Source organism: Peromyscus californicus, unplaced genomic scaffold, assembly GCF_007827085.1.
Source record: "Peromyscus californicus insignis strain IS unplaced genomic scaffold, ASM782708v3 Scaffold_11__1_contigs__length_118956290, whole genome shotgun sequence".
Lineage (NCBI taxonomy): Eukaryota > Metazoa > Chordata > Mammalia > Rodentia > Cricetidae > Peromyscus > Peromyscus californicus.
The window spans coordinates 115,258,375-115,269,768 of record NW_026294402.1 but is presented as its reverse complement, the minus strand read 5'-3'; the positions used below and the strand labels follow the sequence as shown (position 1 = coordinate 115,269,768).

The 11,394-nt window shown below is 46.2% G+C and overlaps 1 long non-coding RNA gene across 1 annotated transcript in view; it reads right to left on the bottom strand.

Moving 5' to 3' along the window:
* Window positions 1-776: 776 nt before the first annotated feature.
* LOC128101458 (uncharacterized) overlaps window positions 777-11,394 on the bottom strand; it is a 29,911-nt gene continuing 19,293 nt past the window's right edge. Inside the window, exons 3-4 of the long non-coding RNA XR_008215104.1 lie at window positions 6,051-6,264; window positions 777-5,916 (exon numbers count right to left, since the gene is read on the bottom strand). This is a non-coding gene — a long non-coding RNA (uncharacterized LOC128101458). The remainder of the gene's footprint in view (window positions 5,917-6,050; window positions 6,265-11,394) is intronic.

Genomic DNA, 11,394 nt, shown 5'->3' with positions numbered 1-11,394 from the left:
CTGTTCTTACTGCTTAAATTAATCCATTTCCATAAATCTATACCTTGGTACATGGCTCGTGGCTTACCGGCATCTTCACATGCTGTTTCTCATCGTGGCGGCTGACAGTGTCTCTCTCACTCAGCCTTCCACTTCCCAGCTTTATTCTCCTCCTTGTCCCGCCTACACTTCCTGCCTAGCCAATGGCCAATCAGTGTTTTAATTATTGACTAATCAGCAACACATTTGACATACAGAACATCCCACAGCACTTCCCCCCCCTTTTTTTTTTCAAAAAGGAAGGTTTTAACCTTAACAAAGTAAAATTACATATAATTTGGGAATTTGGGCATAGTTTCTCTTACTACTTCCTGCTGGAGGGGGACGCTGTATCTTATGGGGAAACAAAGAAAATTTTAGGATTATGGAATAGTCCATGAGGCTGTATCGTCTGAGCCAGTTGCCTTGAAACCATTCTGGATGTTGGATCATCTGGGCCATGGTGTCATAGGAGACCTTTCAGGGGGTCTTGGCTGGTCAAACCTGATGTATCTTAATCTTGAACAAATCCATAGCCTCTGGCTTTCTGTGGAAACAAAAGAGACTCTTTTCCAAAGCAACATATCCTTATATCCAAATTTTGAAGTCAAGGTACCTTTAAAGTATACATTTTGACATAACTCAACAGCTTTTACAATCAAATGTTTTTCTGCAGTTAAAAGTCCCAAAGACAACACAATCCAGATTCTCTGTGTAATATTCATCTTTACGTGGCTTATTTTTTATATTAATATTACTGTCTCTTTAAAGACTTTATTTTTAAAACTATGTATTTGTTTATATAACTTTATATATCACCTTTTTTGTCTCTTTCAAGCCTACGTATATTTTACACACACTGTAAACTATTACATCTGAATCTGTCTTATTGTGAATCTGTTGCTTTAAACTGCAGCAGCTGTGGCAGCTGGCTCCGCCCACCTCAGCTTCCCAACATGGCTACATTTACCACCAGCTCTGGGAGCTATGTGGGTCTATGCTTTTATCCAAAGAGCGTGTAGTCCAGAAACCTCTTTTTTTGTTTTGTACCTGCAAAGGCTAAATCCACCATGCAGCTTAATGTGCCACTTGCAGAGGTCTTATTCCCGCCATACTGCAGGTTGAGCGCACACTCCAGGAACCCACCAGTAGCTCAAACCAGCAGCTGCCGCTCATTTGAGAGAGACAATTAGGAACTGTTTTTAGCTCCTTTTTAGAATCTTTTTTCTCAGGTTTTAGGTGGAAACTCTTGCCACCACGTTGGACACCATTTGTAGGTAGAGTTTTCCTGCCTGGCCCACAGTCAGGGCAAATCTCTCTCACCTGCCAGTCCCACAGCCTCTCAAACCCGACCAAGTAAACACAGAGACTTATATTGGTTTCAAACTGTATGGCCGTGGCAGGCTTCTTGCTAACTGTTCTTACTGCTTAAATTAATCCATTTCCATAAATCTATACCTTGGTACATGGCTCGTGGCTTACCGGCATCTTCACATGCTGTTTCTCATCGTGGCGGCTGGCAGTGTCTCTCTCACTCAGCCTTCCACTTCCCAGCTTTATTCTCCTCCTTGTCCCGCCTACACTTCCTGCCTAGCCAATGGCCAATCAGTGTTTTAATTATTGACTAATCAGCAACACATTTGACATACAGAACATCCCACAGCAAAAGGTTCTGTCATGGTGATGAGAAAAGAAACTGATACATAGAGTATCAGTCAGGGAGGTAGCCAAGTAAAGCCTGCACAGGGTGGGGCTGTCTCCAGGAACAGCTCCCGGCAGATGGAGCTAAATGGCCCCAAGGACCATGTGTTAAGAGGTCAGTGTTGGCTGGTAACTGTCGGCAATGGTTGCCATAAGGGCTTTGGCCTCAGCAGTGGATGACTCCATTGATGTGCATGGTTCAGAGGACGGTTGGGAGGGGGTGGGAGGGAACTTAGGAGCTGGGGCCTAGAGGAAGTGTCAAGTCCTTTGAACACTGAGGTGTGTTTCTAGGGACTGTGTCTTGTGCCCCATATGATGAGTGCTTATTCTCTCTCTCTCTCTCTCTCTCTCTCTCTCTCTCTCTCTCTCTCTCTCTCTCTCTCTCTCTCCTTCCCAGTCACCATGGGGAGCAGCTTCAATCCCCCACACTGTCTCCATCATGATACCCTGTAGCTTGAGTTTTCTTGCCTGGCCCACAGTCAGGACAAATCTCTCTCACCTGCCAGTCCCAAGCCGCTCAAACCCGATCAAGTAAACACAGAGACTTATATTGGTTTCAAACTGTATGGCTGTGGCAGGCTTCTTGCTAACTGTTCTTACAGCTTAAATTAATCCATTTCTATTAATCTATACCTTGCCACGTGGCTTGTGGCTTACCGGTACTTTACATCTTCCTTGTCCTGATGGCGGCTGGCAGTGTCTCTCTCTCTCAGCCTTCCACTTCCCAGCTCTATTCTCCTCCTTGTCCCGCCTATACTTCCTGCCTGGCCACGGGCCAATCAGTGATTTATTTATTGACCAATCAGCAACACATTTGACATACAGACCATCCCACAGCAATACCCCACTTGCCGTCAGGCTCAAAGTAATGGAACCGAGTGACTGTGATCTGAGTCCACTGGACTGTGAGCGAAAATGCCTCTCCTTTCAGTAGCCTTCTGCAGACGTCCTGGTACAGTGACAGAGCTCTATGGCAGGACTCTCCCTGGGTTATCGTGACTCACAGGTTGAAGGTGACTCGGTGGAGATGAAGTCACCATGGGTTCATGGCTGTTGCCCACCTGGTTGTACCCATCAGCCAAGCCTGCGCATGCTGAGTTGGGAGCAGGTGTTGTTTCTGCCTCTGCTGCCACGGTCATCCCATTCAGACTGCAGAATGTCTTCTGGTCTAGACGTCTTCTGGTCTGGTGTGACTGTTAATCTGAGAGACCCTCAGACTAAGTCTGTGCTATCTCTAATGAAGAGAACATCACCAGCCACCACCACAAACTGAGTGTCTCGTTTCCCCACCAGGCACCCAGATGGCACCTCTCTATGTCCCAGCCCACACCCCTGCTTCCACGGCACAGTCTGTCTTCAGGTCTGCATCGATCTCTCCCTTTCTTTCTGTTTCTGTTTTCTGCTCTTTCACAGTTAGCTTTGGTTCACTGTTCTATTGCTATGAAGAGACACCAAGGTAACAAGTATCAGAGAAACCATTTAATTGGGGCTGGCTTACAGTTTCAGAGGTTCAGTCCATCGTCATCATGGTAGGAAGTACGGCAGCGTGCCTGGGGCTGGAGCAGGAGCTGAGAGCTACATGGGGGAGGGGGATGTGAGGGAGAAGTACTGGGCCTGGTGTGGACTTTTGAAAACCTCAAAGCCCACCCCTCGTGACACACTTCCTCCATCAAGGCCACACCTCCTAATCTTTCTAATTCTATCAAAGAGTTCCACTCCCTGGTGACTAAGCTTTCAAATATATGAGCCTATGGGGGCCATTCTTGTTCAAACCCACACCACAGCTCAAATATTTAGCGGCCCACGCGCTGGCTCTCCTTTCTTTGATAGCAGGAGAAGGTTGGCTGCCTTCAAGCCTTGTCAGACGTGAGGCAGCCGCACCCGCCATCCCGTCCAGGTGGGTGGAAAGTGCCTACCATCCAAAGTGGGTTGTGGCCACTAATGAGACAAGAAGGAGGGACAACAGCTGTTAGAGCTGTAAGCCAGGCAGAGGGAGCAGACGGCCCATGTCCCCCAGGAGGCTCCCATCCCTCGGAAGCTGGGCAGATGTGTGACTCCGTGTGGATCGCTCACTCCCGAGAGGAACTCGCTTGACGGTTCCTTTGTCTGTCTTTGAGTCATCTGTGTGTGCTGTGAGCGGCAGACACCTTCCCACAGTGTAAACTGAGATAATGTCCCCATAAGGCTCTTGTGGTGATTGTCATTCCTCCAGCTCAGGCTCAACTTTCCTGCTATGATGCCAAGTCTGGCTTAGAGAACCTACTTCTCTGTCCCCTGCCGAGTGACACTTGAGGTCCGCACACACAGACACACTCTTCTTGCTGTCCTTCTGAGGTTATTTCCACTTGGAGCACCCTCAGTGGGCTGTCCTCTGCTCTGTTGAACCGTACAGCCATTTCTACATGAGTCATTTTGTTCTCACCCTGCTGGCCTGGGGTTTGTAACCATCAGTTGCTCCTAATGGCTCCTGATGTAGCAAAGAGCAGCACAACCCATCAGGCCCCTGCTGGGCGGCTCCACAGAGCCGTGAGCAAGCAGCTTCACACCCCTGCCTTCCATGTCCCTTAAGCTGTTTCAGGCCTTTGGTCACAGTGATGAGGAAAGAAATGTGTTCACTTACCATGGCTCTCAGTCAAGAGTCTCCAGAGAAACAGGACCAATGGAACAAAGGTGTGTGTGGATGTGTGTCTGTATGTATGTGTGTGGTGTATGTGTGTTTATGTGTATGTTATGTATATGTAGGTGTGTGTATATATGTGTGTGTGGTGTATGTGTGTGTATGTGTATGTTATATGTGTGTATATATGTGTATGTATGTATATATGTGTGTGTATGTGTGTGTATATGTGTATGTGTGTGTGCCTATGTGTGTGTATGTATATGTGTGTGTATATGCGTGTATGTGTGTATACGTGTATGTGTGTGTGTATGTGTATGTGTGTGTGCATATATGTGTATATGTGTGTATATGTGTATGTGTGTGTATGTGTGTGTGTGTATGTGTGTATGTGTGTGCAGGGAGAGAGGGGGAAATGAAAGAAGCGGCAGGACAGGAGGAGGAGTGAATTTAAGAAGCTGACAACATGATTTTGGAGGGCTGGCAAAACCAGTGCCAACTAGGTTTGCCGACAGGCAGAGAGCAGAGAGGGTTACAGTTCAAGCGCATGGCGGTTTGCTGGTGGGATTCCGTCCTCTTTCAGGCCCGAGCCCTTGACTGATGAGCCCCCCCCCCCCACATGAACGGTACCCTGCTGTGCTCACAGTCCACAGTTTTAACTATTAACGGTCCCCAAACATCCTGCTCAGAACTAGCCAGTGAAGGGTCCAGGAATATAGACATATAAAATTATAAACCTAAGGGGGGGAAAGTCGACAATCATCAGCTTAAAGGTTAATGTCTAACAATGGCTGTCTGCTTTACAGCCGGTTCCTCTGTCAACAGCCAGGGGTTAACTTTTAACCCCTTGCCCCATAAGCCAACGACTGCCCGGACCAAAGTTAACTTTTTAATAGATGTTTCTACGTGACTTCTAGCATGCACTCCATGCCTAATGCTTTCCCCCTTACTATAAAAAGGGGACCAGAACCCGCCTCCATGGCCACAGCCTCAAAATCCAACTCTGGCTGTGGTCTCAGTAGCTGATAAGCTTTTGTGCCCCTCGGTAATATTTTTTTCTTTTTTTTCTGGAATAAAGTCTGCTTCTGATTTAATAGACTTTGGTGGTCTGTCCCCCATTATTTCGTGACTCTGGATCCAACAGCCAGCATAATGTTTGACCAAATATCCAGGTGCCACCGCCCAGCTGGGGTGACACACTGGGCTCACCATCAGGATTCAAGTGACTGTGGGACATCTGAGGGACTGACCGTATGCAAGGGCCTTAGTTCCAGCTTTTCACCTCAAACACGCCATCTAGAGAGCTCCTTTCTATAACAGTCTATTTTTAGAGTGTGGGTTCTGAGTTCCATTTTGGATGACCTAATTCTCAGAACTTGACTTTTTCATTTGGAAGCCTATTACAGCTCTCACCGACATTCTTGAGAAAAGCAGCTCTTTAGTGTTCAGCTGAGACGATGGTGATGGCGGTGATGGCAGTGATGGCAGTGATGGCGGTGGTGGTGTATCCCCAACCACACAGATCTCAGATCCAGTGATGCAGTAATTAGTTTTAGCACCTGCAATTCACACATCTTCACCTGATGTATGAAGAGAAATTTGAGTTAAAGATTTGAGAGCTCAGAGAGTGATTGTTTTCTGAGGCCAGCTGACATAGATGCTGTGTGAATGCAAGCTTCAAGCAACCATGACTGCAGATAAACCTGGAACCTACCTCGACTCACACTCAACAGTCACAGAAAGGGGCCCACGATGACGATAGAGTCCACAGATGGTAGGCAGTCTGTCCATGCTGTTCTTTAGAACATCCTTACTGTTTCATCTGAAGCTCATGGAACCAGGAACATTAGGGCTACTGTTGGAAGAGGCCCCGTGTGTGGCGAGACTGCTTCGGGCAGTGTTTGTGTGTCCTCATTTTATTTCTGCCTCTGTGATTAAAACAAAGCAAAATGAACAAACAAACAAACAACAAACAACAGAATAAAACACCTGGATGGAAATCAGGCTGAGGGAGGAAGGTTTATCTTGCCTATGATCTCAAGTTATAACCCATCATTGTGAGGAAGTCAAGGATGCAGGAGCTGAGCAGCTGACCAGACAGTCAAGAGCAGAGAGAATGAATGCATGCATGCATGCATGCATGCTTGTCACGGCTGGACTCACTCTACATTTATATAATTCGGGATCCAAATTCAGAACAGTGCCACCCACTGGGTCTTGCCTCATCAATTAAGGATCCCAACAACACCCCAGACTTCCCACAGGCCACCCTGCTCTGGACAATCCCTGAAACTCTCTTCCCAGGTGATTGTAGACTGTGCCAAGTTGACAACAAAAATGATCACATCATGGAACAAACAATGCCTGAATCTTGGTGTTTTTTGACGGCGTCCATCGTTCTTTGTGAGTTTGTGGGTTGGCAGTGATTGACAGGGATCGACTCCAGGCTCTGAGCCTCAGGTTGCCCATTTTGCTTCCCCGGACCCCATGTGAAAGCCCTGCAGCTTCCTGAAGAATCTCTTCCTGTGGTGAAAGTTAAATGATCAAGACATGAGAGAAAACTGTGGGACAATCTTAAATATGTTAAATGAACTTTACCATGAAAAACCTGTTTTCCTTATCGCATGGCCAAAAGCAGAGTTCGATGGACTATTCCTGAGAGTTTTGTGCAGGCATGCATACACACACACACACACACACACACACACACACACACACACACACACCAAAAAATATATATATTCATAGATTGATATACTGGTTTCCTTCTGATTTGTTTTTCTGTTTGGTTGGTTGGTTTTTTGGGGTTTTGGTTTGGTTTGGTTCGATTTTTATGAGGGGGGGTTCAGGTTTTGGTTTTTGTTTTTTTGAGATAGAATCTCACTGTGTAGACTTGGCTGGCCTGGAACTCACTGTGTACATCAGGCTGACCTCAAACCCACAGATCCTTCTACCCCTCCTCCCGGTCATCTGTCTTCAGCTCATGCAACGGTGGACCCCTGATTATTCTCTCACTGAAAAGAAAGGATTTGCACTCTCTAAATCTGTGCAAATTTGGAATTTAAGATTATGTTGGAATAAAACAGATTTCAAAACCAATTTCTTAACCACAGGCCCAACCCCCAAGGTCTAGATGGAATGTTTGGCTGGTGTTTTTCATAAGGAAATGGTGTCTTGGGAGGGATTGCCTATTGGAAAGACAATCCCAAGAGTCCAAGAGTCCTAAGCTGCTGGTGTGGCCATGGCTCCTCCATCGCCCAGCTGGGTAAGCTCCCTCTGCCCTTGAACAGTTGACAGCATGGGGGTGGGGAGAGAGGAAGAGAATCCAGTCACCCTTTTAAGGGAGCCTGCTTTGGCTGTGAGAACTGAAGGCTATGAAGATCAGAGCAAGTCCACATCCCAAGTCTTCAATGGATGTGTCCTTTGAACATGAAAGCCCTAACTCAGGCTCCTAAGGCATGAGATCCCTGAGTGATGGTCACCCCAGGCTAAGGTCCAGCTGAGAAGAAAGACAGGCTTCAAGGCTCCAATCTTTGTAAGAACGGGACATTTAACTACACCACGAACATCCAAAAATATGCTGCAGGCCGGAAGTGGGAAGAACGGGACATTTAACTACACCACACATATTCAAAAATACGTTGCAGGCCGGAAGTGGGAGGGAACCCCGTGGCTTCAGTTTCCCTGCAGATGCACCTCAGGCTAGCAGAGCCCTGCCTCCCTCTCCCTGTTTCTACTTCAGGACTGAGTGACATTACTCCAAGGCCGTGGTCTCCAGCCCTTAGATCCTTCTAGCCATTATTTGTCAAGTTCCAAAAGTGTATGTTTTGGAAGGTAGTCTGCTCTTGCATCTACTCAGCTGCCTGTATCTTTCTCCCTCCCTCTCTCCCCTCCTCTCCCTCCCATAGATGGGGTCGGGTGCAATGCATGGAAGAAGGAACCATCTGTCTCCATCTCCTATAGTCAGGCACTGTTGGTACCACTTGCAGCCCCGTCCAGACTCTGAAAGTTATTGTCTCTGACCTTAAGGTAATTAGTGGGGTTCTAGGAGAGAAATTCTCTTTTCTCCCACACAAGACATGTACTGGCTTCATAGCTCATGCTTTATACCTGAGTACCCCTTTAAGTTTTGTTTTACAGCCCTTTCTGATGATTCTTATCTTCCTGTATACACACACACACACACACACACACACACACACACACACACACACATACAAGCACGCACGCACAAGCACTCTCTCTTCCTGGATACTCTGTTCTTCTAGGGAGTCAAGACTACATTGTGGGGCTGGAGAGATGACTCAGCAGTTAAGAAAGTGGCTGATCTTGCAAAGGACCCAAGGCTGGCTTCCAGCACATCAGATGTCTCACTTCCTCTAACTTCAGCTCCAGGGAAACCAACACCCTCTTCTGGCCCCCGAGGGCACTGCACTAAGGTGCATATACCCATACCTATATACACAAATAAGACTTTTTAAACATCTCTTTCTAAGACTATGTGTTGCTTCTGCACTACTGGCTGCTAGCCTTGGGCTATATCTACAGTAACTAAAATGCCTCAACAGTCTGCCCCACCCAAACCTCGGTGTCTAACCAGGTGACCAAATGTGACTGTGCCTCAGTGAATTAACAATAGCTAGAGACATAGCTTGAAGATCTAGATGGGAACCAGAATTAGGACATGGAACTTTGGCTAATGTGATGCTTATTTTTGATTGTCAACTTGGTGGTTTTTAGGATCTCCATGGAAACAAACCTCTGGGCATGTCCATGAGGACTCTCAGATTGGATAAAAAGGAGAAAGCCAGAGGAGCTTGAGCCTCCATGCCTGCACTGGTCAGGGTTCTCTAGAGGAGCAGAACTGACAGAGTGATTATATATTTAAAAGTGGATTTACAGTGGCTGACACTGGTCAGGCTAGTCCAACAATGGCTGTCATCTAATGGAAAGGCCAAGCATCAGTAGTTGTTCAGTCCTTGAGGCTGAATGTCTCAACTGGTCTTTGGTCTGTGTTGGATCCTGAAGAAGTATGTTCTACTGCCAGTGAGGAAAAGCCTCAGCAGCAGGATAAATAGACTTGCCAGAGAGGGTGAGGGCAAGCAGGCAAAAAGCAAAACCTTCCTTCTTCCATGTCCTTTTATAGAGACTGCCAGAAGGTACGGCCCAGACTCAGGGTGGGTCTTCTGACCTCAAATGATCCAGTCAAGAAAATGCCCCACAGGTGTGCCCAGCTGCTTGGGTTTTAGTTGATTCCAGATGTGGTCAAGTTGACAACCAAGATCAGCCGTCACACTTCTCTGTGCTTCCTGACTGGATGAAATGTGACCAGCCGCCACGCCTTCCCTGCCATGATGGGCTAAAATAAAACTGTGAACCAGAATAAACCCTGCCTTCCGTAGGCTGCACTGTCAGGCATTTTGCCTCAGTCATGAGGACAGTAGCTAGCACATCCCACTCTGCACTGAAGATGTCATTAGTTACAAGGCTCAGACTCAAGTTCAAGTTATAAGGCTTAGACTGTCCTATTCTGGGCTACTCTGATCCAGTCTCTTCATTCCACAGAACCTAGTTATCTGTGATTGTTGTGGGATTATCTTTTTGTACACTGTGAAGATATATCTCTGCCAAGACACCTTCTGATTGATTTAATAAAGAGCTGAATGGCAAGTAGCTAGACAAGAGAGGAAAGGCAGGACTTCCAGGAAGACAGAGAAACTCTGGGAGGAATCCGAGGCACAAGGAATTCACCAGCAAGACTTGGAGAGAATCAGACATAACAGAATGGAGGAGAAGTAACAAGCCATATGGCAGAATGTGGATTAATATAAATGAGTTAATTTAAGTTATAAGAGCTAGTTAGGAATAAGCCTAAGTTAAGGTCAAGCATTCATAATTAATAAGAAGTTTTCACATCATTATTTTGGAACTGATGGTCCAAAGAAAGTCCAGCTACAATTGGTATCCAATAGTGGGCATGTATATTCAAGCATAGAGTAGCTGGTGTGCTACCTGGCAAGAGACTTGAGACTAGACTAGCACAGGCCCACCAACTTCCCAGAGCTGGGTGGGTAAAAGTGACTCCTGGCTAATGCCTGTGGGCATGAGGCTCACAGCAGCTGTAGCCCAGAACCAGTGGGGTAGCTTGCTGGACAGACCCAAGGGGAGCAGAGCCAGCTGCCAGTGCCACGTGCTAAGTGGAGCCATGCAGCATGTAGCCTGGTCCTTTAAGGATTGGCTCACACAGTCAGAAAAGGCTGCAGATACATTGAAAATGTGCTTAGATGCTAAAAAGAAGAGAAAATGGGTATAGAGAGTCATGGAAAAAATAGTTTAAAAATAATAAAATAAAATCTTTAAAGAAAGAATAAAGTAATATAATAAGAATAAGCCTTATAAGGATGGGAAATACACAGGGCATCTGGACCCTATATAGTGCTTTATTAACTTTAAATTTTTTAAATGCTAATTGTGGTGGTATATTGTATATCAAATAAAGCTTGCCTGAGGATCAGAGGACAGAGCAAGCCACTAGATTAAACATAGAGGCCGGGCAGTGGTGGCACACACCTTTAATCCTAGTACTTGGGAGACAGAGATCCATCTGGATCTCTGTGAGTTCAAAGCCACCCTGGACTACATGAGATTAATTCAGACTAGGAGAGAAACAGAGCCAGGCAGTAGTGGCACACATCTTTAATCTCAGTATTTGGGAGTCATACACCTTTAATCCTAGCACTAGGAGGGTAGTGATATGTCTAGGCAGAGGAAGGTGTATAAGGCATGAGGAGACAGGAACTAGAGTCCTTTCAGCTGAGGACTCAGAGGCTTTCAGTCAGAGGATTCCTGGAGATAGGATCTTGTCTCCATTTGCCCTGAGAATTCGGTAGTAGTGAGAAGTTTCTCTAGTGGCTTGTTCCTTTGTCTCTCTGATCTGATAAATCTGGTCAGCATTTATCCCAATATCTGGCTTCAGGTTTTTATTATTATAAGACCATTTAGGATTTGTGCAATGTCTAACAAGCAAAAAACATCAGCTGTTAAGAGACATTGGATTA